Raw genomic sequence first — 26,829 nt, forward strand, 5'->3', positions numbered from 1 at the left:
AAGAACAGACTCCCTGCATTGTGACCTTTTTTGAGTGTGTACACTCCCTCCTTATGTTTTTGATCACAAATAAATATGTATTAACAATGATTTATTGAATAAAAGTATCAGCAATCAAGTTCCGCTTTTTTAAGAGACACTCCATATGTCACCAGAAGATGCCCAAATGAATAGGGGAAACAAATCTAATGGTTTATAAGGAAAGTGTGAAGAATCTGAATATCCAGGCACTCTTTCAGGGAAGTCTCATTAATATTAGTGATTTAACTGCTATATACAAGAGAAGACCAAAATTCTGTCTTGGGGTACAGACAAAATCCAGCAGTAATTTAAAGTATGAAGATATCTGCCACTCACCTGTAGGTGTACTCAGAGTTCACAAAATGCATTAAGTCTTAATATTTTACATTGACGAAGAACAATCATTAGGAAGATCCACTTAGCTCTTTTTAAAAGGTAGCAGTGAGCTGAGATCGTGCCACTGCACTCCAGCCCAGGCAACAGTGCAAGACTCCATCTCAAAAAAACAAACAAACAAAAAGCTGTCCCTCAAATAATACAGAAAAAAACATCAAAGAGTAATCGAAAATTAATTTGTTTGAAACCATGAGCCACAACTTATTCAGCATTATTTTTCCCTTCTAGCATAGGACTCTGCACATAGTAGGTTGAGAAAAAATAGAATTAAATTGAATGCAAAATGAGATTAGACAAAAAGATGTTTAAAGACCCTTCTGATTTAAATTTCATGAATGACAAACTGCCTAAATAATCAAACTGTTATTGATTATAGCTGACATTCATAGCTAAACTCCAGAATTCACTGATACATTAATAATGAAATGTATTCCTCTTTCCTTAATTTCAGTTAATGTGAGCATGTTCAATCTACAGCTTTGATTTCAGTGTTTAGTTCTATTATCAAAGTATTAAGAATATGCCTCCCTGGTAAGATTTTAGAAACATAAAGAAACTGACAACTTTGGGAAATATATATGTTCTGGAAGAATGAAATTAAGACATTTCTTTTGTGTTCTTTCTTTAATAGTTCCTAATCTCCCTTCAGTGTATTTATTGGGCATTAGTTGTTATCTAACACAACAGTTCTCCTAGCACAATGAAATCAACCTTAAAATAGAGAGCTTTTCAGGAGTAAAAAGAGACTGTTACAAAAGAAAAATACTAGAGGGGAATTATCTTTATATCACATAGTAATTTATATCTTAGAAACTTAAAGTTATATCATAGCTGTACAATTAGCCAAAACTGAATATATTTTATGAGATACTGATTACTCACAAGAACAAAGGGAAATCCAATTGAAGGATTAAATTCCTGTCAAAACCAGTCACTCACGTGTCTGCACGTATATCACAAAGTGTTTGCGAATTTGATGCATATTCTAGGCACAAATCCCCTTTCCAGAGAGCAGAAATTCCTAATCTGCCACACTCCAAACCAAAATAGATTCACCAGCATTTTGGATACATAAGAACAGCTCCCCACACCATTAGCAAAGGTTATTTATAAGTGGAAAATCAAGAGACATAAAGATGTCTAAGTCAAAATGCAATGTTATTCAGTTTTCTGCAGCACCTAACAAAGCAAAAACTTTCAGTTAGAGAGAAAAGCAAAAGCAAGATCATTGCTCCTTCACAGAGACTGGTAAATAAAGAATGTATGCACAAAACACCTGGATTTGCTTTCCTGTTTCCTTGCCAGTAACTTTTTTTATACGATTATCTAACAGTCAAACAAACCTTCAAAGCAATGAATTACGCATAGACACACAGACACACTCTCACACAAAAGAGAGCAAAGCTGATGCTATTTAAATAGCATGAAATATTTTCCTAACCATGCACAGATGGAAGTACAGACGTTTCTGCCAACCGCCTGGTTCAGAAACTTTGCTCTATTTTTAATTATTTGGTTCACAGGACCCATTTGTGATTAACTTCTGTGTTGCACGGCAAAGGAAGTAAAGTTCCTGACCCAAAGCAAAGAACACAGAGAGAAGCTTAATTATTTTGAAACAGTTAGTGTAATATTGTAAACCATGTGCAGAGACAACTAATTTGTCAAAGACCAGTTGATGACTGCTGCAGTTTGAGGCTATAGGGTATATGAAGAACAGAAAAATCCAAGGGAACTTAGGAAGTGACGCCAAAATGAATCTCTTAATGATAAATAGATTTTCATCTCTGAGAAATAACAATGGAGCAAGAAATAGAGATGAAGAAATTGATAGTGTTGTAAGGCCTAATCTCATTAGCAGAAGTTTCAGTTTTGACCAGGAGCAGTGAATGGAATGCCAGCAGCCTTAAGCACAGGAAATGGACTCAGATGCAAGATGCTGGTCAGGAAACTCAAGCCATAATATTCAGAATCACACACTAGAATTTTAGCTGAGCAAGATGAAATCCCAGAAGAGAAGTAGAAAGAGAAGCAATGGTTCAGCAATAAGACAGAAAAGATGGTCAAGGTATAAAGAATGAACAGGTTGGAACTGTTTGGAACTCTTTTATATTTTTTAAAGGCTATGCATTTACAAAACAAAAAAAAAAGTAGTTTCTAAGTAAGAAAACAATAAACCCAAGTAGTAAATTAGTATAAACACAGAAAGAAAGCAAAATAGAAGGCATCCAGTTAAGAATTTTGAAAGCAGAATAGGGCTAAAACCCAACAGAACTTTATTCCTAGAGAAGCTTTCTCTCAATCAATAACCCTAAAATTTTAAGACATTCTGTATTTAAGTCCTTAACGTACTTGGAAAACCTCAGAGTCTACTGAATCATACGGGCCACGAAGAGCCAAAATCTTTCAGGAGTAATAGATGTTGCTAAAAATTACATTTGCAGTGGATCCAGGACCAATGCCAGAATGATCTGGGAATTTAAAAAACAAAACAAAATAATAAACACCTAATTTCTCCTTGAGGAGTGTAGAAATGAAGAATAAAAACAGAACTTCCTTTGCTGGGGTCTCTCAATTCTAAAGCTCAGTTCCTTCAACCGCTAGCACTGGCTATTAGCTTTCAGCTGGGTTGGTTGACATGGCAAGACCCTTAGAAGAGCACATTCATATCTGTGGGTAATTATGGAATTTCAACAATTGGAAGCAACTCAGGGAGCCATCATGAGGAGAAGAAAAAAGGTAATCTGTTTCAGAAAGTCCAAAATAAAGTGACTTTATTATATACATATTCATATGCCTCCTCTATTATGCAAATAGGTGAAGTATGTGTATGGGTGTGTGTACTGGCAAAAGACTAGAATTTTAAAAAACCAGGATTTTAAAAAAAGCACATCTATGACTGAATTATTTATAGTTGCAAATGGCTTCATAATACCAACCTAGTATTATTACTGCAGGCACTGGCCCTGGCTTAGAAATGTTATTTCATTTAGAAATGTTTCTATTTGTTGTAACACTAGCCACTGTGATGGGGTTTGACCTGTCTTTGTCCATAAAACAACCCTATAAGATATGTAAACATGAATTCTATTTTCTTTAAGTGAAAGAAAGCAAAAATATGGTTGTCAGAACAAGAACTGCTTTCTGTGGGATATTCTAGTTAAATGAAAGCTATTCAACTTGAATCAATTGCTGTATCCATTCTCCAATACACAGCAGATTTATATTTCAGAAGGTTTTTGACAGAGAACAAAATGTTACTGAAATATCTCTTCCATTCCTTTTGTCCTACATAACATTCCATGGGCTGAACTCCCAACGAGGGGCATATATTTGTCAGCTTCTGTTTGCACTTGTTCTATTCTAGTTTGTCTTTGTTGCAAATTTTCCATTTTGACCCTTTCCTGACAAAACATTAATATATACCTTTTGGTTGTGTTATGACTTGTATTAAAAAAAAAAAAAAAACCTGACATTTTTATTCTGTACCACCTTGAAATACCCATAACTTTTTAAAATAAGCTCTGCTATTTAAATCAGTGATCAAATTTTTTTTATATCTGCTTATGTAAACACTCGAAATCCAGGGAGAAAATTCTTCCAATCCAACAATCCACACATTCCTACACAAAACCAATCACTTGAGTATTTAAAAGCTAGATCTGTGGCGAGAGACAGGCTAGAACTAGCACAAACAAGTCTGTGCAAGATGAATTTATCCTCCACTGCCTCTACTCCAGGTCATCCCAGGACTATGCCTGTGAGCTAATGCCAAGATGGAAAAAAATGGATGGGTGCCTTTTTTCTAGTGTATTTGTGTAAAGACTCCCCAAGAGCTCAAGAGGGAGTTGCTGCTCTACAAATGACAAAAGGTGTGTAGCTGCAAGCCAATCAGGCAGAACATTTAACATCGTCCTGGCCATTAATGACTAAGCCTGCGCCAGCTCAAAAGCAGTCGGAAACAGACGTCAGACTATGGGACGGCTAAAACATTGGTTCTCAGGGATGTCGTCCAAGAGGAGGTCTCTGAAGCTGGGTGTCATCCTTTAGGGTGGCCCAGAATAAAATGGTGACACATTATGCCTCCTGGCGAGTTCATAAACACTTTGAACGGCAAAGACACCAAGTCCCGAGGACTTCCAACGAAGATCTTAGGGCAAGAAGAGATGTCCACCAGCACTTTCTGTTCTGTGACCTGTTAGAGAGAAACATTCTTAGCTACTCCATCACCAAGCAAAAGTCCCCGCCAGGCTATCTCCTTGACTCCTGGGGGAAATGCTGTAAAGAGATTGAGGAGGGCACCTAAGAGAGAGATAGATGGCCTTTGTCTTGTTTGCAGTATCACTAATGAGGTGTCCAGATATAAAATCTGGCTTCCATCGAGTCTAAATGTGAATCAGATTCTAAGTGTTTCTGCAACTAACAATATGGTCACCACCAAACCACTTCTGCAAAGAAAGAAAAGGCTTCATAATAGTTATTGCTTCTGGCACTAAGAGATGGACAGTGTATTTTGCTAAAAGATTAGCCACTAGAGTATTGGGGAAGTAACTCATGGTTTTTGCAGATACAAATGTCCAGCACCAGCTGCTTCTTGCCTAGCAGGATAAAGCTGATTCACAGGTAGCTGGAAGAGCTTCTTCTAACCTCTTCTGTAACATCTAGTAGAAAGACAGTAGATAGCTATACAGAGAAATGATCTGATTGTACAATCTTCCCATCCACAAGGACTTCTCAGAGCAGATGACATCAAATTTCAAGATTCCATATACGAGATCAATTTGATTTCCTGATGTTCTTAACCTTGCTGACACGGGTGCATTAAAGGAAATATAGCTCAAAAAGCTCAACTTTAAAGGGGCAGTGGCTGCAAAATGAAAACCATTCTCTGTTTATCCATCAAGTTTAGACTCAGGCACCATAAAAACATCTAATTTTTTTTTTTTTTTTTAGAGACAGGGTCTCACTCTGTGGCCCAGGCTGGTCTTGTACTCCTAGCCTCAGGCAATTCCACCGCCTTGGCCTCCCAAAGCACTGGGATTAGAGGCATGAGCCACCGGGCCCAGCCTCTGACATCTAAATTTATAACAAAGCACTGTCTCAAGGGATAACTAGGAATTGCACATATCCAAAGGACTGGACTCCTGCATTTCTTCACCATTCCAGCTCCATCTCAACATTGTTCTAGTGGGCTCACTTAATTAAGCAAAGACATGTCTTTTCATCCTACAACTGTGGAAACGCAAATAATTTCTGGAGTATCTTGGCTGTACAAGGAGATGGAGAAGAAAGCTGAACTACAAGTCAGAAAATCAGGGTTACAGCACAGGCTACATGTATTTCTAACCACTGGAATCCAATTAATCAGTCAACCTCATAGGTTCTGTTTTCTCCCCTAGAAAATGAGGATACTTTTCTACTCAAGGAGTCATTATGACTATCCACTGAAACAATTTATCTGAGGCACTCTGAATTCTGTGATGTGCTATTATCAGCTGAGGCAGACTCATGACACATTAACCACTGCACATGGTCTGGATAACTGTGGTTTTAAAGGCTGTAGTTACTAAATCAGAGGCTCAGACTGCAGAATACCATCAAGAGAAAGGGTAGTTTCGACTAGTCCTACAAGAGAAACAGGAAACATAGGACTTTCCTCCCAGTACACTCTTCAAAGACCCTGGACATTTAAAATGAGAAAGTTTTAAAAACATTTTTCTAAAGGAAGTCTCATTTCTTGAGACTTCAGGGCAAAAAGTGAAATTAAGTGCACCATTCAGAGACAGAAACTTTGTGATTCCAGGTCACCGAATGTTCTCTGTACAGCAGGACAGCCAACAACAGTGTTGGGTCATGTCCATATATTAAAAAGCCCTCCCTCCAGGACTTAAAGATGATATGAACTGTGTTATGCAGTTTAGTCTGAGGAAGGCTCACATACTACTGGTAAGACCCACATTTCAAGGTCCTTCTCAGAAAGATGTTTCTTCATTTTAATGTTGTTTATTACTCTCCTAATCACTAGGATGATTGAAACAGCTTTGCAACTCGCTGGGAGAAAAATTAAAGAAAGTAGTCTTCCTCCTTTTATATCTGTTTACACAGATTGTTAAAATAGCACGGTTCATCTGGATGATGTTGAGATGGAAAAAAATACAACCTGTTCCTTCTGAAGAGTAGAGAAAGGTACAAGGGGTTACAGAAGCTTAAACAGAACAGGAAAGTCAAAATAAAACACCAAAATTTGGGCTTAGATGCTATCACCATATTTCCTTCAAACTCAATAGAAAGCAAAGTCGTATGGAAAGAGATTTTTTAAATAAATAACCATGTCATTTTTTTGTATTCTGTCAATACAATAATAAACTTGTCTTATGGGTCTATGATCATTTACAAAAGAAAAAAAAAATCCAAATCAAACCAAACAAAACTGCTATCTTTTGAAAAGTATCAGATCAGACACCAGAAAGGCAGCAGCTGGGGAACACATTCTTTCCCAGTTCCTTAGACGAAGGCTGTCTCCCAATAAAAGCCACAACTTGGGGTCATACTTCTCTCTAGTCTGGGTTGCAGTGACCCAGGCAGCTCCAGAGGTGAACCGGACACAGAGCCTGGAAAAGGGGAAGAATAATCAAAACAAAATTCATCCAGAGTCCTTTCCGCCTCCACTTGGAACCTGCCAGGGCAGAGCAAGGTTGAAAGGGCCGTAGGGTACTCTCCTCTGGGGGTGCTGCAGCTGTCAAAGGACCCAGGGCTTCAGTTTCTAATGGGAGGCATTTCCATACCTCTTAACGGGTTCTGACATATGGTCCAACATACGGTCGCTCACACCATCGACCACAAACGCACTCCCTCCACCTGGAGAAGGTGTCCTCCCCCACCACCAACAGCGCAACTTCGAGATGAAGTCATTTACAACCCAGAGGCCAACTCAAAAGGGCACAGATAAGATCAGATGGACCTCTTACCCCACTGGTTTCATACTTGATGAGAAGGGTTTGCAGAAGAGGGTTTCACGGTCACCCTACCCCTTTAAGCAGTTCTCCTTTCCATGTGGTACCTTACCTAAATCCAACCAACAAACCTCACTTAGAACTTCAGAACTACTCTCTTCCAGATCAAAGTATCTTCTTGGGATAACTGTCTCCCTAGAAACTTTCACCTGAGTTGCAGAGTATGACCATGAGAGCACTTAAAGGAAACTGATCAAAGTCAGAAAACAGACGTTAAGAACGTGAACCTCAAATTCATTCATTCGTTCAACACAATAGCTGCGTTTCTAAAAATCTTCATATAATCGAAATTCAATAGGAATTTTTTCAATGAGGAGGAAGGAAGACAGTCTTAGACATTCAAAAACAAAGGCATTTTTCCTGTACTGAATTTCAATAAGAATAGTGTTTTGTGTGGTTATAAGTGCAGTACTATAAAACTTAAATATGACTGAACGAATTCAGCACTCTATTATGTATAGCTTTCATTCCGGAAGATTCATCCTTGGGCCTTTCTTTCTCCTTAGCACAGGCTTCTTACACATTTTCGTCACCTTTATCACCCACTGTGTGATAGACAAAGCACAAAGCCACTGGAACAAACAGGTGCCATAGCTTTTTCCACCACTGTGGTTCACAGGACCCCATGCTGGTTCCTGACCACAATTATATACATCACAGTCCATATTAATAGATGGAATCACATCCAATTTGCAACATAAACATCACAGGGGGAATGCCTGTATGTACTGCCCATTCACTAGATGCCACATACTGAGGAAAGGCAGCCCTCCTATTGCTGGGCTTGGAGAAGGATTGTGAAGTGTTATACAAGGGGAAGAATGGGATGCTATGGGAGCCCAGAAAAGATAGCAAATAGTCCCTAGTCCCTCGTCCAAGGACTTCGTGAGGAAGAGACTCTAAGTTGAGATTTCAAGAATGAGGGAAAGGTGGCCAGACAGCGGGGGGAGAGAAGCTGGGTTCTAAGGAGGGGGAACAACATGTCTAAAGGCTGGAACACAAAACAGAGTATAGCGCTTGAAAGAGGAAGTGTGATAGGACCGATCTGGGGCAAATACAGGGCAACATGTGAGTGATAAGGCTTGAGATAAAAGGAAGGTGCTCAAAACCTACTGATCCACATTAAGGATTCTAGACTTTATCCTGAGGACCATGAGAACCCAGGGAAGGGGTTAAGAAAAACAGAGATGTCAGCAGATTTCAAATACTAACAAATGTTCATTTTGGCTTCAAAGAGGAAAAACGTGTTGGACCAGAACAACAATCCATTTAGACAGGCCATTTAGGAGGTACATCATATGCCAAACCACCCAGCTCAGCAGAGCCACTCGTCTAAACTCAGACTTTGAGACCAGCATTCCTCAAAATTCAATGCCTAGGAAGTTGTTTCCAACCTCCCACTGGAAGAGCTATCTCCAGAGAAGAGCTACAACAGGAAAGGAACCAGGGTAGCATCGTGCCTCTCTGGTTCCTACGTGAATAAAAACCAACGCCAAGGAGCCCATCCCTTAGCAGGGCAGCCTGCTAGGTAGCAGGGATGTATGACAGAGGATGTGAAGACCCCGACCCCGGAGACTTAGATAATGGTTAGACTTTGGCCAGGCCTGAAATTCCTGACGGATCTCTCTAGGCCCTAGTGAGGGAGGTTGCCAGACATGTTTCCACCCACTGCTTCCAGGGCAGGGCTCCCTGAGAAACACACAGGTCAGCAACGGAGGGTAGAGAACTGGGCAGAGAGGATGCCACAGCCAGGAAATCGGCACAGGGTAGGTGAGCATCAAGGAATGAGGGGCAGGTGGGAGAAGGGGAAAGGGGCCCTTGGAGATAGAAAGACTGGGACTTTGACAGGAAGCAGTTCCCAAGGGGAAAAGTGAGCAGAAGAAAGAAAGAGCTATTCCCAACAAAGCCATCCAGTGGACCACTCGCCAGCCTGGTGCAGAATTTGAGCTGCAGTAATCTCATTTCTTCCTCCCAGGTTGGCCCTGGGTACAAGTAGAAGAAAAGAGAGGCTGATCATATAAAAATTTGAACCGTTGTACAACAAAAAGCGTTATCATTGAAATGAAAGGAAATCGGACTAGGGAAGTAGCTCCAGCAAATATGACTTTTTAAATGGATTAATATCTAGAACACATAAAGAGCTCGTGTACATAGATGAGAAAACATCAAGACTGTCATTCGCTAATTGTAAAAAGAACAGTTAGTAAACAAACACAGATGGAACTGTTCCGTCTCTGAGAGGGATCAAAGGAATGAAAACTTTAAAACCAAAGAGTCTATTAAATTAGGCAAAAAAAAAAAAGTCCCACCATTATTAAGATTGAAGGTAGAGACATTCTAATATCATTAGTAACAATGTAAATTGGCACAGCCTTTTAGAAAGCAATTCAGAGCAAGCTCCCTCTAACTTAGTAATGAGCCTTCTGATGCGAGTGTGTCCTCGGTAAATACTTGTGTGCAAAGATATTCACTGCGGCGTTACAACAGTAAACAATTAGAAACAACTCGAATGTACAAAAATGATAGGAAACTTAAAAATCAAGATTAAACAACCTGATAGAATGTTACGTGATCCTCGCAAATGAGAACTGTATAGCTGAAGTTACTAAGAACATTTATGCCACATGGGAAACGCAAAACTGAAAAAAAAGGTATATGTTACGTTGTCAAGAACTGAAAAACAACACATAAAAATGAACTTGATGTATGGACTGGAATGGTGGAATCAAAGGGAACTTTTGCTTTTATTGGCTTTCCTTTCTTATTGTAAGTTTTGGGCAATACATGTTTTAAAACATAGTATTTTCATCAGTCAGGTGTAGTGAACACCCTTTTCTGTGGAGCAGAGCTACCTGCAGAAAACATCACTGCCAGGTTAACGGAGGGTGCCTAGTCCTTCCTAAATTTCAAAGGTCCTTCTGAGATTCCAACTCTGCCTTCTAAGACTGGCTGCTCTGAGAAGCTCCTCCTACCCTGACTATACCTCAAATGCAGCACTTTCCTTTGTTCTTGCTTTTTTTATTGAGGTCTTAAATGCTATGCCTTCCGTGTGTGTGTGTGTGTGCGTGCGCACGTGTGTGTGTCTTTGCTTTTTATCAGTTATTGAGATACTACCATAAGCAATATCTAGAGAGTGAGTGCACATTACATCTTTCCGGTGATTCTGTGAGTTAGGTGGTATTATCATCCCCATTTAACAGATGAGGAAATTGAGGATCACAGATTTAAGAATGTGACCTGGACCACAGAGCCAGGAGCCAGAGCCAGAAGGATTCAAGCCTCAATCTCCCTGACTTCAAAGTCCTCATTTTCACCCTTCCTCTCTGTCTACGAAACAAATAAATTAAAACAACAAACCCTCTCAAATGTCACCTTTTCTATTTGCACTAGCTGCCTAAAGAAACTATTAATAATTGCAATGAATCAAGAGGCATTTGTATGAACTGCTTATGAATTAACCAAAAAGACAGGGCAATGCCGCACACACTAATTGGCAAAGTTGATGCAGAAGAGAAAAGGAATTACCTAGAGACTAAAACCTGCACCTGCAGGTAAAACCAAATGACATCAAAAGGATTTCTGCTTGCAAATTAAAAGCAGGATATGGCCCTTATGACTACTGCTTAGAAAAGCAGAGCTTCTGCACTCTTCTTGCAAAAAAATAATCCCACAATCAGCTGAAAGATTCTTTCCAGTTATACTGCATTCCACCTCCAGAAATGGATGTTGTTTGGGACATGGTAGCGAGAACAGTAAAAAGGAGCAGAGGAAGTATTCAGGTATGAAACTAATATAGATGGGGTGATAAATGATTTTAGGCACCACTTATGACTTACTCTATAAATAATGACATAATAACAGCTAAAATATAAATTCTGATTAAATACAAAATCTAAGAAAGTCAAACAACAGCAAATGATGTTTGACAGATGCAAAGGTCTTGGGGGAGCCGGGAGCAAGGATTACAATAAAATCTATTCGTGGAACTGTACGATGTCAGAGATAGAATAGGCCCGAGAGATCATTTCTTTCAACCTCCTTGTGTTTTGGAGACAGGAAAACTGAGACCCAGCAAGGTAGAGTGAGTAGCACCAGTCACCCTGTTGCAGGGCAGGCAACAGAAACTGAGCCTCCAAACTACCAGTCCAACAGCACACTATACTCACTCTGTAGGGTCCTGGAAGACTACTCCATTTTAAATCATATTTTCAAAAGAGCATTAAACGTTCTATAAATATTAAATTCCTTTTTGATAATTTTCTAATGCACAGGGGCACATTTTTAAAAAGAAGCCTGGTTTTGATTTCTTTTGGAAAACTGCATGCTGCTCGGTGTTTCATCTGGTATTGAGTGAAATATTAACAGGCCATATAATGGTTTCAGTGTTCCTTCAGTAAAGCTAAACAGAACTCGAAAAACATATCCCCCAGGCCTACAGTGGAGTTTCTGGAGCACACATTAAACTCCACGCTCTGCTCAACAAGCCCATCGCTGTTAAGTAACTCATCAGAAAATAAAGAGGGAATTACCAAAGGGGAATTGCCAAGCAATTAGTTCTCTGAAGCAGATGACATACAACTGTGACAGGGAGGAGCTTCCCGGTTAGTCATATGTCAGATTCAGAGCCTACTAATCTGTAAATAAAAATGCATCACATATGATTACAGCTGTGATGTAGGCTGAAGCTGCCAGGCTAGGGCACGAATAGTAAATCTTGCATCCTCTTCTCAATTTCCGTGGGTCTGTAAAAGCAAGAGATGTTGCCTTTGAAGACCAAAAAAAAAGAAACACAAAAGTCGTCAGTAATTTTTCACTCAGTGTCAGAAAGACAATCTGGCCTTCCCTGAGCCAGCTACGAGAAAAGTGATCTTTCTTCTCTATCATCTTGACATGAATGAGCTCAGATTCATTCACTGTTCCAGTGAAGGAGAGAAAATGAGACGGGGCGAGGCAGGGGCAGAGGGGATGGGAGTTCTAAGCTTCCTTATGGCCACCCTGACTGAAGCGTGACCTCCTTTCGCTGCACGTTTTATTCTTAGAGCTTGCGTTCGGTGCCACACCAGCACCTATCACACTGGAGAGATAAACAGTTCATATCTGCCAAGTCTTGCAAGCTGAGCAATGACCCAGTGAAGTTCTTTTAAGAGTCAAAAGTTCATCATCTCGTTGAGACTCTTGATGCTGAACAGCATTCGGAGCCAACTTAAGCCAATCCCCTGAAATGGATAAGCAAATTGCCACTGTCATCATTTTCTTCAATGAATAATTATTGAAAGTGCATAGGAATCTCAAGGAGATATGAGTAAGAGTGAAAGACAGGAAGAAAACATCACAAAGCCTGCATAGGACAGCCTGTGTCAGAAAGCTCATATGTGACTGAACAGACAGGCAGGCATCAAAAGAGAAGGCTCCGAGGAAGGACCCTTCCTTGATCCTGACTTCCTAGACTGTGTTGTACCTGTGTCATGACTCTTCAAATATTACTCCAAGCCATGCCTTGCCTTATGCACTCGACTGTAAGCTTCTTAAGGACAGGGCTTAAGGAACAGGGCTGAGAGTGCAGACTGGAATCCAAGCATGATTCTATCACTTAACAGCTGGGCAGCCTTGGGGAAATTATTCACCCTCTCTGTGCCACAGTTTCTTCGCCTGTGCAATGGAGAAAATAATGATGCCTACCTCGAAGGATTGTAATGAGGATTCAATAAGTTAATATGCAGAATAGTAAATGTGAACTATTGATCATCTCCATATTCCCTAGAATGCCTTGTTGGCATAATGCCTCTTATACATTAGATGCTCATTAAACAATTGCAGACAGAACGATCTGCCCCTGAAGTTGTTTGCTCCATCCCTCTTGTTCCTGTCTTAACCTTCTTGTCTTTGGTGAAAGTTAAATAAGTCACTGCTTTTATTCTGAGTCCTTTGGGCTATACAGAGAGCCCATCCTAACTAACTCAGGACCAAAAAAAAAAAAAACACTTAATCCTCAAATTTTCTCTCATTACAGTAAAACAGACTGCTCACTGAGAACATCGTAACATCATTTCCAGCCTTCTCTTTCACTTTACATCATGAAGTCTTAGACTAACTTTCTCCCCAGAGCCAAGATTCACCACTTCTATATCTCTTTATTTTCTATAAAGTATAAATGGGAAGCCAAATTGTTCAAAGGGCTGTGTCTAGTAACTAGGTATATACAGTATACACACGCGCACACACACACATCTCACATTTTAAAGAGTCCACAGAAAGCCTCCAGAGAATCCTCTGAAGTTACCAAACACACTCATATTAATGTGGTTTATCAGAGTACAGTAAATGAATTGCCACAAATGAACAATTGCTACAGAGTCAAGTAGATGGCACATTGTGATTTACGCATATCACATGAGATGAATAAATCAGCAGTAGAAAAGATCAAAGAAATGCTGGAATTCTTGTTAATATGTACAGGGCTTCACTGAAAATCTTAATAAAACTGTTTAGAGGAAAACAGAAGGATCACTTGTTTAAAGAAATACCGCATACGCTGAATTTCAAACGTGGCATTCATTTTTATACACACACACATTAGATTTAGCTAAAATTAGCTCAAGTTCCTATTTTTGTAAAGGTCTTAAAGGAAGAAAGGTTTTGACAAGATTTCATTGAGCTGTAGTTCAGCACTGAGTTTCCGAGGTGCCTGAGCTTCTGCAGAAGAGTCCTTATGGCCCACGCATACATCACCCAACTCCTCCAGCCACCCAGCCTCCTTCACCCCAGATCATGAAAAGGCGGCAGACGAAGGCCGTGCCACACCGATGTTCAAGCTACTCTCCGCTGCCTCTTACCTTCTCTCTACACATTCTACACCAGCTGACGTCATCCCTGAACTCAGTCATCCCCCTCCTGTGTGTCAAACTTTTTGCCAGGCCCAAGAATCCAAGGCCTAATTTCAAAGATCACTTTTATGTCAAGGACTCCTCCAAATTTATCTTCAGACTCGATGTCTCAGTGGTTTTATTCCCACAGTCTCTACTGTCTGCTTGAATCCAGAAACTCAGATGTCCACCAGCACCTAGGCTTCAGCCAGAACGTCCTGGTCAGTTACATACCGTGCACTGGCTTGTTATGTCTCAGACACACACATGGCCTTCCTCATGCTCCATCCATCTCTTCCCACAGAAATGCAATCTAGACGGCAGAGCTCAACTCAAGTGATCCCTCCTCCTCAAAGTCTTTCCTGATCACTCCTACACAGCGTCACTCTTCTGAATTCCTTCACTGTTAGAACACCGTTAGAACCCCATTCGATTTGTATTCATTATTTCAGAGAGTTTCTTCTTTCCCCTGCCTGACCATGAAGAAAATAACTGCCTTCCGGTAGCTCTTATTCACTTCTATTCCCACAGCACCATGCAGTAGTTTTAAAAAAATTCACAATGAATAAATGAATGAATCATTTCTTTACATAAATAGTGACTGTGAACAAGTTAGGTCATAACTTGCTATAGCTGTATCATATTTATAAAATAACTAGAACCAGAAAGAACTATAATGTAGGTTTAAGAAAAAAAACTGAATGAATATACCAGAGTACAACGTGAATGATACTATTTTTCTGCCTACGTTGAGCCGTCAATCGTGAAGACTGTAATGAGGCCATTATTGATGCAAAATGTTTAGATAATGCTTATAAGCTTTCTTTAAATGCAACCACAGAAAATGTCAGTTGCTTAAAATTCAAGGTGACTGTGCTACTTTGTCAGTATTTTAGTATTCTTAAGACACTTAAACTTCCTAATATACTATAAAAACCTAGGTCTCTTCTCATTAAGCTGCCCATATTGACCAAGAGATACGACTTTTTGCTGCCTGTTTTTCCACAATAAAATTCTTGGGATATTTCTGTTATCACAAATGACTCCCTTTCAACACCACAGGTTAAAAAAAAATGCACATGTACTCAACCCACCTGCAATTAAACTACTTCTCCAAAGATCTAAATGTGAGGATTTTCAGCCTAGCACATAACTGTTAAAATGAGTATCATCCCTAAGAGATAAAGTAGCAGTAAGACACTCTACCTTTTTCTTTTCTTTTTTTTTTTTTTGAGATGGAGTCTCACTCTGTTGCCCAGGCTGGAGTGGCAGGGGCGCGACCTGGGCTCACTGCAACCTCTGCCTCCTGAATTCAAGCGATTCTTCTGCCTCAGAGTCCCAAGTAGCTGGGATTACAGGCACCTGTCACAATGTCCGGCTAATTTTTATATTTTTAGTAGAGACAGGGTTTCACCATGTTGGCCAGGCTGGTCTAGAACTCCTGACCTCAAGTGATTCACCTACCTCAGCCTCCCAAAGTGGCGTGAGCCACTGTGCCTGGCCCACTCTACCTTTTTCATTCAGCTGACATTTGTAGATTTTAAGAGATAATTTGTATGGAACTTTAGGTTACAGTCCCACTTAAATAACACCTCTCTACTCCACAGCCAATAAAATATAAGGAAACCAGTTCCACATTTTACAAGAATATCGTGCTTGTGATGACTCCTCCCTCCTCCATCTTGTCCCCCACTGGGACGTTTTTGGCAATTTTTCCTGAGGCATAATGCTTCAGTCACTCAGGTTTTTGTTTATTTTTACTCAGACCACAAACAACCCCATTTATGCATGCAATTCATCAGTTCATCTTACAACAATCTAAAAAAAAAAAAAACCACACATGTATCCCATCAGTCAGACAGTTGTGATAAATTCAGAATTTAAAATTAACCAAAAACAAATAAAAGGCTCCTTGGCTTTGCAGAGCCGTAGATGTCTACAGGGTGGGTCCAAAGACCAAGGTCCAGGTATATTTACATATTCCTAGTCATGTATGATTCAGGAGCAATCATCATAAAACATGACCATAACAATCAACCTGTTGAGGGATAAGTTACTTGATAGCATCTGTTAAAAGATACAAACCACACACCAGGTACTATTCTACCCACAGTATATCTACTATTTTACTCCATCCTCACAGCAGCCCTATCAGAAAGTTCTAATATTACCTCCATCTTATACATGAATAAACCGAGGCATTGAAAGGACATAGGACTACTCAAGGTCACAGTGGCAGCTCCAGATCTTAAGTCCAGATGGGTTGATTACGGAGCTCCATGCTCTTATCTAAGATGCCAGAGAATTTATATGTAACTTAAAAATTGACTCTTAAGGTAAAGAGGCAGCTCTTTCTTCAAAGAAATGTGGTCAATCATTGTTTAAATGAACATTTGATAAAGCAAATATCCATCCACCTCTTGAAAAATGAGTTTTGAAAATTCGAATTTTCAAATGGGAGATTTGCTAAAAGTAGAACGAGCTTCTCACCAGCTAAGTCTATCCCTTTACTTAGGAAGAGCTGCTGGAAGACTGGCTGACCCAGGGGTTCCCAAACCTGTGGAGAATCACTGCCTAGACAGATCAGTGATTCCAACAGGGAACGTTCTGATTCAGCAAGTCTAGGGTGGAGCCCCTGATTCTATTTTGTTTAGGCTCTCCAGGTGATTCTGTTGCCTAGCCAGGCTTGGGAACCTCTAATCTAGTCTGTCTTCACAGTTTCAAGCAGGTCTGTTTCCAAGGCAAATAGAAATTGATCCCGTTTTTTATTTCACAATCTCCCTTGGTTACTTACACCCAAACCCTTGTGTTCCCAAGCCCTTACTGCCCCAAGTTCTAGCAAACCTCTTTTTCTCTCCTGATTTAATTCGAGGCAATATCCTCTGGCCCTTTCTTCAATAGAAAACCATGAGTCATCACCCTTGCATACACCCTGTGTCTGCATGACTCTCCAGGCCAGAAAAATTTACTGTACGTGGGAAAATCAGGAAGTTGTAAAATCCAAACAGACACAAAGAAATTCAAGATTCAACAAATACTGGTTCCTCCTAAACAAACAGGTCTCTGTTTTGCTACGCATATATTATACTACAACAGTAATCTAAAATGTAAAAACTGTGACTTAAGATACCTGGTAGCATAGCATTCTTAATTGTATTAAGGAAAAGTGACAATTAAAATGATCAGGTTCAAGCCCCCAATTGGCAATTATCAATCATCACAAAGTCAAATGAACTTCTTCATGAACCATATAGATTAAACCAAATAGATAGATACTTTAATCCAAGTTTTAAAAAACAATCTTGGCAATTTCTCAACTTCCCACACTATGCCCAAATAGAGCTTACAAAGAAAATGATATTCAACAGCCAACAAAGTAAGGCTAGGAGGCAATTTTCCAAGTCAGGAATTTATCCTCAGATGGAAAACAGAGAGCATCGCAAAACTCTCACCTGACATGTGATGCACTTCCCTGTAGTGGCAGTGGAGGAGGAGACTGTTGTACAAGGATGACAAATAAATCTGCAGCTTGAATGGACCACCCTGGTGACTTGATGCACGATGCTCCTGCAATGGTCCAGGGAGTGCAGGAGAGGAAATCCAAAATGAAAAACAGAATAAACTGCTTTAAAAAATAAGTCTACCTTAAGTGTCTATGCACCGAAATACAAATGTTAAGAACATCACATTTGGCATTCTGTTGTATGAGAATTACACAGAACACAGCCAGCTCAAAAGGCAGGTCTGGTTTTGTTCAATAGGGCTCAGAGGGAGGCCAACATACAAAAAGGTCATCTCTTCCATCAAATTAAGAGGATGGTCTCCCCATTTGAGCCAGCCACTGTCATTCTTTGGTCGAGTGATTCTAGCCAATCATCTGATAAACACATGCTGGTAACTACAAGGAGTATCAGGTGAAAATGGGCATGGATTGAACAGTAATTGAGCCAAAGCCTAATTTTAATGTGGCATATATTATCTATCAACATGCAACTTGAAAGACAATCATGAAAGTGCACAGCTATCAGCATACCAGTACAATGGAATAGAAGAAAGGATAAAATGCAGAAAAAAAGTGCAAAGTGTGCATATATATTCACTAAACTTTCCACTAAACTTTAAGTTATTTAAATACTGAATGTATATCTCATTTTCATTTTGCCACAATTCCTTGCACATGGTTAAGTAAAAATTATCCATTGTATGATGAATGAGTGAATGTGTGAATGGATGAATGAAAGAATGAATGAATGAATCTTCCATATACCTTTCCATCAGGGAGCTTGGTGCTTGTAGTAGTTTTTGTGAGGTAAAACCTATGCATAGAAATGGAAGAAGTTGAAGACTTGATCTGCTAACGTATTTTTTCACCCTATCCATTAAAATTATATTCTTAAATACTGGTGATTCCCAATTATCCACATTAAACAGAAAAAAAAAATTTTTTAAATCTGTAGCAGGGTCACTATAAAATAATCCCCAAACTAGTGAATGCTGGACTGATTTTCAGTCGTTGATTACTGGAGCTGATCTGCACATTTGCTTAGGCTGATTTTAAATTTAGTTTGCGTTTCCTAAGCTCACGCCAGGTAACAGTAGGAAGGAGGCGGCCCAGGTTTATATTGGATGTCAGAAAGAAACTATTCTGGAGCTATGAATATGATCTCCAATGTGAATAATCCGTAAACAGGTAAGTGAGCCAATTATCCTTGGGTACATGGCAACACATCTCGGTAGTCATGATTATTTTCATCCATACACACTCACTATTTTTAAGAGCACAGCCCAGCTGGAAAGGAAAATAACTTCCACTTCTTTCCAGCACTTTTCAAAGTAATGAACAGTAGCCAAAATATGCTTACTTCTAACTAATCCATTCACCAAGCATTTATTTAAGCATCGATTGCCTGCCTGGGACTGATATGCAAAAGAAGTAATTCTTGTAGTCCTTGGTTTCCCCACGTGTGATCTGTGTGTACAGAGAAGGAAGGTAAGCTGTTATACACTATAATGTCTTTCAAATCTTTAGAAGGCACAGTCCCTCCACCAAGAAGCCTGTTGAGTTACAAATATAAATAATGGCCAAGTTAAGTAGAAGTTTACAAAATTCTATTTACTCAGTACTTTTTTAAGGGTGAGGGGGCAGGGAGGGAGGATCCTGATTTCATCTCAAATTAAACATCAAAATACTTGATTCTCAAACAAGGTGCAGGTACCATAAATCTGCAGACAGTGCTTTTTATGAGCTCACCAGTTGGGAGAGTGTTCGCCTGTATGATAATTTGTATGCACACAATCCTGTTTACATATCACCTGGCAGATAAGTTTTTATAGAGTCCAAATTACAACCTCCTCCTAGTTTGCTGAAGTGCAGAGGAGGGTCAAACATGATGTAAATGCCGTAAAAGATTAATTTACTCTTGCAGGAGTATGCTTTCTTATTTCAAAAGTATTTGTGTTGCTGCACTAGTTAGGATAATAGAGTTTACATAACTTGTATTCCATCAGAGGGAAGAAGGCAAGAATACGAGCAAGGCAGCATGTATTTACTGCAAAAACTTACAAAATGAATATACAAGAAAATAACCTATGGGACATTTTATACAATGATATACGCCAAAAATGCAATACTCAATATTCTTAAAATCCAGCGGAGCAACATAATACAATACTATTAATAGTGGAAGATTAACAAGAAAGACGGCCTAACCAAAACTGATGTAATGGTCAGTAAATACCAGGAGATAATGTGGGAGAGGGGGCCAAAATTAAGGGCACAAGAAAATAAAGTTTGCCATACACAGTGACAGAAAAATATATTTTCTTTGAACGTTAGAAGGACAGATGCTATAGGTTAGCAGCTACAATAACTGTCACGAAAAACTTCTGTTACCTAACTCATTCAAAAGTTGTCATGTTAAAGGGCATCTAAATGGAAAAAAAAAAAAAAGAGTTCCTCTTAGCCCAAATCAAAACACCACAATCGGGGAAACCTCTGCCCTATGAAGTCTCAAATTCTGAGTACACTACCATGAATTTTCTGAAAAGTAATTTTCAGGTAGGATACAATTTTTGCTTACATTGTGGCAATTATCATTACATTTTCATCACTCCACAAATGGGATGCATTAAAAGTTACAGAAAAATCAATGAAACATTTCTGCTTAGGTGAAATATGTCAAACAAAGTATAATGCTTGTTGATTTTTTGTCCATAATTGTTCCTTCTAAACGTGTTTTGGTACATTTGGGATGATAGTAATGCATAATACAAATATTTATAGTGCATTAGCCTGAAAGTTCAAATTATGAATGTTATAAAATATATTACTACACTGATAAAGACAAATATCCATAAATATAACTATAAAAGAGAAAAATAAAAAACTGTTTCCACAAGTAAAGATTTGTCTAAAACCATTCTTTTTATTACTTCTGTAATTTTAAGCATTTATATATTTTTTTAAATCTCAGTCTAATTATAGCTCTTTCAGCCAACATTTAAAAATTTCTGTAAAACTGACACTGTATATCACTCCTTAAAATTTTTTTGAATGAGTAAATGTATTTTATTAAACTAAATTACATGAAAATAAAATGTGAACATAATTGATGACTAAAAATTCCTATCTTAGAAGTTCTACATGTAAGGTCCTAAAACAGAAATTATTATTTCTATTACCATTTCTACAATTTTTTGCTTTCGGTGCTTTTAACAAAATAAGGAGGAGGGCCTGCTTCTGATAACCTTGGAAGTATGACCGGAACTAAATCTGTTATTTGAATCAATTAAGCTGCACAGATCTAAATCTCTCACAGAAACTAATCATTCAAACTATTGAATTACTCTGAAAATACAGAGCAAGGAAAGTCAAATAATCTATCTCTCCGTTAAAAATAATAGCCTGTCTTACTGCACTATGTCACTTTACCGATGCAAGTATTTAAGCTCTTCAGATGCTAATCTATGTGTTATTTTAGATAACCACAGTTTAAAGAATTAACATTCACTCCCACATTTACCTACTTATGTGAGTTTCAGAATTTTAGTAAAATATGTTTATTGCTTAACTTTTAATAGGAAACAAAATGAGTGTTACAGTGTTAGTCATCAGAAACTGTCACTCAAGGTATGTGCAAAAAAGTAAAATCCAATTGACATTTCAGAATGAAAAACAATAAAGGCACAACATTATTCAAAAAAAATGGGAGTCCTTGGACTCTATAATGACAACAAAAATAGGAGTCATAGTAATGTTTACTAATATTTCAATAATCTCAGCACTGGCCTTCCCAGGACTCCTAGGCAACTGACTTAGGTATGTTGTAATTTACGGGCATTTGACATGAAATCTTACGGCTAAAGAGTTTTTGTTTAATCTTCCTCTAAGTGTAAAAGACAATGCAGAAGTCCTGAAGTCTAGTTGCAACATTTTTGACAAAGTATCACTTCTGTTTATCAAACCCTCTTAAAACGAAATCCACAAGGAAAAATATTGCCTTTGGCCATTCCCACCAAGTATATTTTTTATACTTATTTTCACATGAATTTATTTGTGCACTGAAAAATAAATGTTCACATTTTACTGCAAGTAAAGCATTTTTCGATCTGTTGCAAAATAGAATTCAGGACCTCCAAGGCATTGTGTAATATTGACATCCTTGCTTCTCATCTATTTACCACCTTATAAAAGCAGCTGGAAGAAATAATAGCTCATTTTAACTACAGCAATGCTTCATCTGACCAGGCCACAATGAATTTACCAACCACACAAACTCATGAAACGGTAAAAACTCATAAACCCCCTGTGAAGAGAGTTGAGTAGCTCTCTCAATCCTAGCCCTGGGGGAAAAAAATTTACCAGTTTAGCTATATTGGCCATAAAATTGTAAACTGACTGGCAGTCACAACTAAATCAAGACATATTCTCAACTATCTTTTCTTTCAAATACCAGGGTTATTAAAATACTCCCCCGCCCCACTTAGCTGGATTCCCTGAGCAGCACAGAGCTTCAGCAACTAAAGCAACTTTTCCTTTTTTCCTTTTTACCATAATATTATTTCTCTTTGCTTAGGCAGCTTCATCAGTGGTGCCCTAATGCAAAGACTAGAATACTGCTAACTGCTCACTAAATTACATCCTAAAATAAAGTATATGTTTACTGTGCAAAAGCACCATGCATTATCAGTCCTCTAGCTATAGGCCTCTATCGTTGCTCGCTTAGCTAAGGAAAAAAAAATCCTTTTAACTTACTACCAAAGATCATTCAAATCACAGCCAATAGATCCAAATTAAGAATGAATACATTCAGAATGTCTGCCTACTGTCAGTACCAGTTTTTGTTATGATGGCTGTCAAGTTTTAAAATGTGACAATGGGAATATATTTTCCGAATAAGTTATTCCCCTGAGTAAACCCTTTAGAAATCCAGCCATCGCTATGGGCAATGTAGGTTCCAAAGGATGAACGCTCTTCACACTTGAAAGGGTTAAGTGCCTGCAAGGCCAAAGGCACCAGACTGCAAAAGAAATGTTGCTTTGGTAAGCTCTGAAAGGTTTCTAACAAGTACCAAATACTTGTTGATCTGTTCACAATAAACACCAGCAGGATTGTCAGGCTCCTTTCACTGTCTGGGGAGATGCATTTACATACTGCACCTAGGAAGAACAGCTTGTTGGTCTCCTTTACAAAAGTTGAGTAACTAGAAGCCTCATTCAGTGTCTCCCATCCAAATGACTGAAAGAAGATGCAATTGAAATCGTGGAGTCTCTCGTCTGGCTTGGGCAGCATAAATGCTGTGCATAAAACACTTGGAGTAGTTCAGGCACAAGACAAACCTACCTGAATGGACGAGGAACACTGTCTGTTGCCATGGCAGCCTGATCTAATTACATGAGCGATCAGGGCTGGAGTAAGTGCACCGAAAACCTACACCACTGACAGGCAGCCAGGAGGTTCAGGGGAGCCCTTCAACCTCTGCTTTATGTAGAAGATGGCATTCAAGTCCATTTATTTGCGGAGCTGCTAAAATATTGACTGATGCATGCACAGTGAGAGGGCAATCAGAGGAGATTAAATGGCACAGCGCTAGCCGTTATGGTGCAATCCCTTTCCAAGAGTTCCTGTGCAGGATTTTCTCTTCTCTCTGGTGGTTTCCTCAGGCATAAGCTTCATTCCAAAAAAAGCTCGAGTATCAAACTACCTTTACCCACCAAATAAACCGAAGGGTGGGCTTAACGGGGGCTTCTAGGAACTGCAGCCTCCTAAAAAACCCAAACAGAAATGTCTTAGCTAACACTGTTGAAAAAGTAACTAGCTATGCCTAAAAATAACCAAGTAACTACCCACTGCTGTGTGCAATATATAACGATGATGTTTAAATATTAAAAACAGCCTGCATTATAAAACACAAATGTCATTGAGATGTGACTACTAGATTGCCAAAGGAGAACTTATTTGCATACACACATTCCCGTGCATGCACGACAGGATGTGCAGGGAGAAAGCCACTGTAAGGCATTAGTTTTTATTCTGTGGGTGTAATAGGGTCTTCTAATTTTGCTAATTGTATCCTGTGGATCTCACAGGGAAGCTAAGAATCTCTTCGGGGACAGAACCAGTTTGGAGGAGTCCCTACTGCACAGCATACGGTAAACAAAATAAAAATAGCTTGCCTTTCTTGTTAGCCACATCGCGCATTATATAACCAGCTTCTTCCGACTGGCTTTTTTTTTTTTTTTTTTTCCTGCCCTTACTACTCTTCAGCAATTTCTCAATCTTCTCAAATATTTATATTACCCTTTTATCTGTAGGATTATATACCAAGAAAGCAAAACAAAACAGAGCAGCCACGGGCTCGAACCTAACCCCCGACGTCCTTAGAAACTGATTTTTTTTGTTTTGTTATGTTTTCTGGCAGAGTCTCGATCACCACCCTACTTCCACCCCCCACTAAGGTTCTTGCTCAATCTCCCTAGAAAACCTGAATTGTTTCATCCCTTCCAGTCAGCCCCCTACGTGGTCTGAAATAAAATGAAAGCACAAGCCACGGAGTTTAAGAAGGCAGCCTGAAGGCGGGGGGCTGAAGAGGGGTCGGGGCGCTGCAGAGTCAGCCAAGTAGCCAAGGAAGGGCCACCACCGCGTCGCGACTGCCCTCGCCCCCCGCCCGGCGCGCGCGCACACACACACACAAATACACACACACTCACTCACACACACACTCACTCACACACGCCGCGCTTCGACACCGCCTCACCTCTCGCTCCGCCCGTCCGGCCCCCTTCCCTGCCCCCTGCGGGACCGGCCTGCGCGCAGCTCTGGAACCACGTAGGAGGCGGCGGCGGCGGCCCCGGGAGTGGCAGAGTCTCCGGCCCGGCCCAGAGTGAACGAGCAGTGGGGCTCCAGGGCGCATCCCAATCCCCGCAGCGCCTCCTCCACCGCCGCCGCCTCCTCCTCCTTCCCCTCCTCCTGGCTTCATTCACCCTCCCAGCAGCCGCGCAGCGGTTCACTCCCGGCTCAGGGCAGCGCCTGCCGCGGCTCCTCGGCTCCTGCCGCGGGTGCTGGCGGGGGCGCCGGCCCGGACTGGGGCGCTCGCGGGCTCCCGGCTCCGGGCGGCGGCTGCCGCTGCACATGATCAGGAAGCGGCCGCACCAACAGGGCGGCGGTGGCGGCGGCGGCCAGGGCCGCCACCGCCACTCCAGCCGCTCTCCAGGCACCCGCACACCCGCTACCCCTGCGCGGTCCCCGAGGCCACCCCTCCGCGCCCCCCGCCTGGCACCCGGCCGCGCGCAAAGTCCCGGCCAGGCTGCAGGAGCAGTCCCTTCCCCGCCCGCAGCCGCACACCCGGCGACGCCGGCCCTCCGAGAGGAGACCCCTACCCCGGGGCGCCGAGGCCAGGCGACCACCCGCGGGGAAGTCCAGCCCTCCCCGAGACCCCCTCTCTCTCACCGCCCTCTCCGGGGAGGAGGAATGGGAAGAGGGCGGCCGGGAAAGGGACCACCCCCCCACCCCGGCCGCCGCCACCTCCCCCCTGCGCCACCCGGAGGGAGGAGGACATAGCTCTCCGCACTCGCGACCGGACCAGCAGCCGGGGGGAGCGGGGCCCCGCCGCCGCTCTCCCCGCCCGCGCCCCCCGCCCGGGCGCGCCCCCTAGCCTGGCGGGCGCCCACCCAGCCCCTGACAGCCCCCTCGCCGGCCGCCCCTGCGCCCACAGTGGGGGTGTCGGCCCGGGAGCCTGGAGCCGGGGACGGTTGTATGTACACACACACACACACACACACACACACACACACGCACACACACAGAACACGACGCGTCGATTTCCTTCGCTCCTCTTCCAGCTGTTTTCCGTGCAGCCGATTGGGGTTTTGGGTTTGTTTGCTGGTTGTTGCTTTTGCCCCTCTCGGGAGATCGGGTGAGGAGGGATTTTAATCTAAATAAGGGGAGAAGGGGATGGGGGAGGGGGGAAGAATCAGAGGAGGAAAAAAAATAGCCACTTACTGTAAAGTGTAAATGGATCTGGGGTTGCGTGGGGAAGGGGGGGCAGAGGGAGAGAAACAATGTCTTGCGGCTGCTGTTGCTCTGGCTGCTGCTCCACGGGGCTTGTTTTGGATCCCCCTGCAGTGAAACAGGTCCTGTACGGCTCCGCCACTGTAGTAGAAATGATGTCTGCGGTATACTCTGCTCTCTCCTCCTCCTCCTCCTCCTCCTCCCCCTCCTCCCGCTCCCCTCCCCTCCCTCCTCCCTCCGCCCGCCCGCCCTCCCTCCCTCGCGCTCTCTCGCGCTCGCTCGCTCGCTCGCTCGCTCCAGTATGTAAATGTGTAATAGAAGCCAAATATGGAGCAGTTGGCTGCCGCCGCCGCAGCTCAAGGATCCGACTTCATGGGGGTGGGGGGCACCCTCTGGCGGGCGGCCCGGCGAGCCGCACAGAGCACGGCGAGCGCACCGCGCGGCGGCCGGCCCGCGCCCTTAACCCTTCGCTGCGCGCCGCCTGGGGAGGCGGACACCTTTCCCAAAGAGTGGCTCGGGATGGGGTGCGGGGGAGGGGAGACGCGGACCGGAGGGCAAGGTTCCTTCCAGGTTTGGGATGGGGGCGGGGAGCTGGGCGATGAGGTAATTTGAGCGGTGACGGGTCGGTCCTCGCGCGCCTCCCTGGGTCCCTGCACCTAGTTGGAGGGGACTGAGCGACAACGGGGCGCTACTCAGGCAACCTGGGGGACTCCCTCAGGGGGTGTCAGGCTTCAGCTGGGAGCCGATGAAACACCCCAGGGGGGAGGGGAGGTCAGTCAATTCTAATCCCTACGTGCCCTTGGTCCCCGGCGCTCGGAACAGCGTCTAAAAGGGCTCACTCTGATCATCAGCTGCACGTTAACCCGCAAACCGGCGTCGCTTCGGCGTTCCGGAACCCAGGCCCGGGGGCCGCGGGGATTGCCTCTGCATGCAACTCCGGAAAGTTTCAAGGGGCCCCTTGACTGCACAGGCACCCTCACCTTTCCTGCCTGCGAACGCTGGCGACCGCCGGACCCTCCCCTCCCTC

The 26,829-nt window shown here is 41.9% G+C and overlaps 1 protein-coding gene across 1 annotated transcript in view; it reads right to left on the reverse strand.

Moving 5' to 3' along the window:
• Window positions 1-25,956, reverse strand: part of ATXN1 (ataxin 1) — a 458,821-nt gene extending 432,865 nt beyond the window's left edge. The window contains exons 1-2 of the mRNA XM_025381666.1: window positions 25,794-25,956; window positions 17,746-17,860 (exon numbers count right to left, since the gene is read on the reverse strand). The gene's annotated coding sequence lies outside the window, so the exon portion shown is untranslated. The remainder of the gene's footprint in view (window positions 1-17,745; window positions 17,861-25,793) is intronic.
• Between the last annotated feature and the right edge of the window lie 873 nt (window positions 25,957-26,829).

This window comes from Theropithecus gelada, chromosome 4 (genome assembly GCF_003255815.1).
Source record: "Theropithecus gelada isolate Dixy chromosome 4, Tgel_1.0, whole genome shotgun sequence".
NCBI lineage: Eukaryota > Metazoa > Chordata > Mammalia > Primates > Cercopithecidae > Theropithecus > Theropithecus gelada.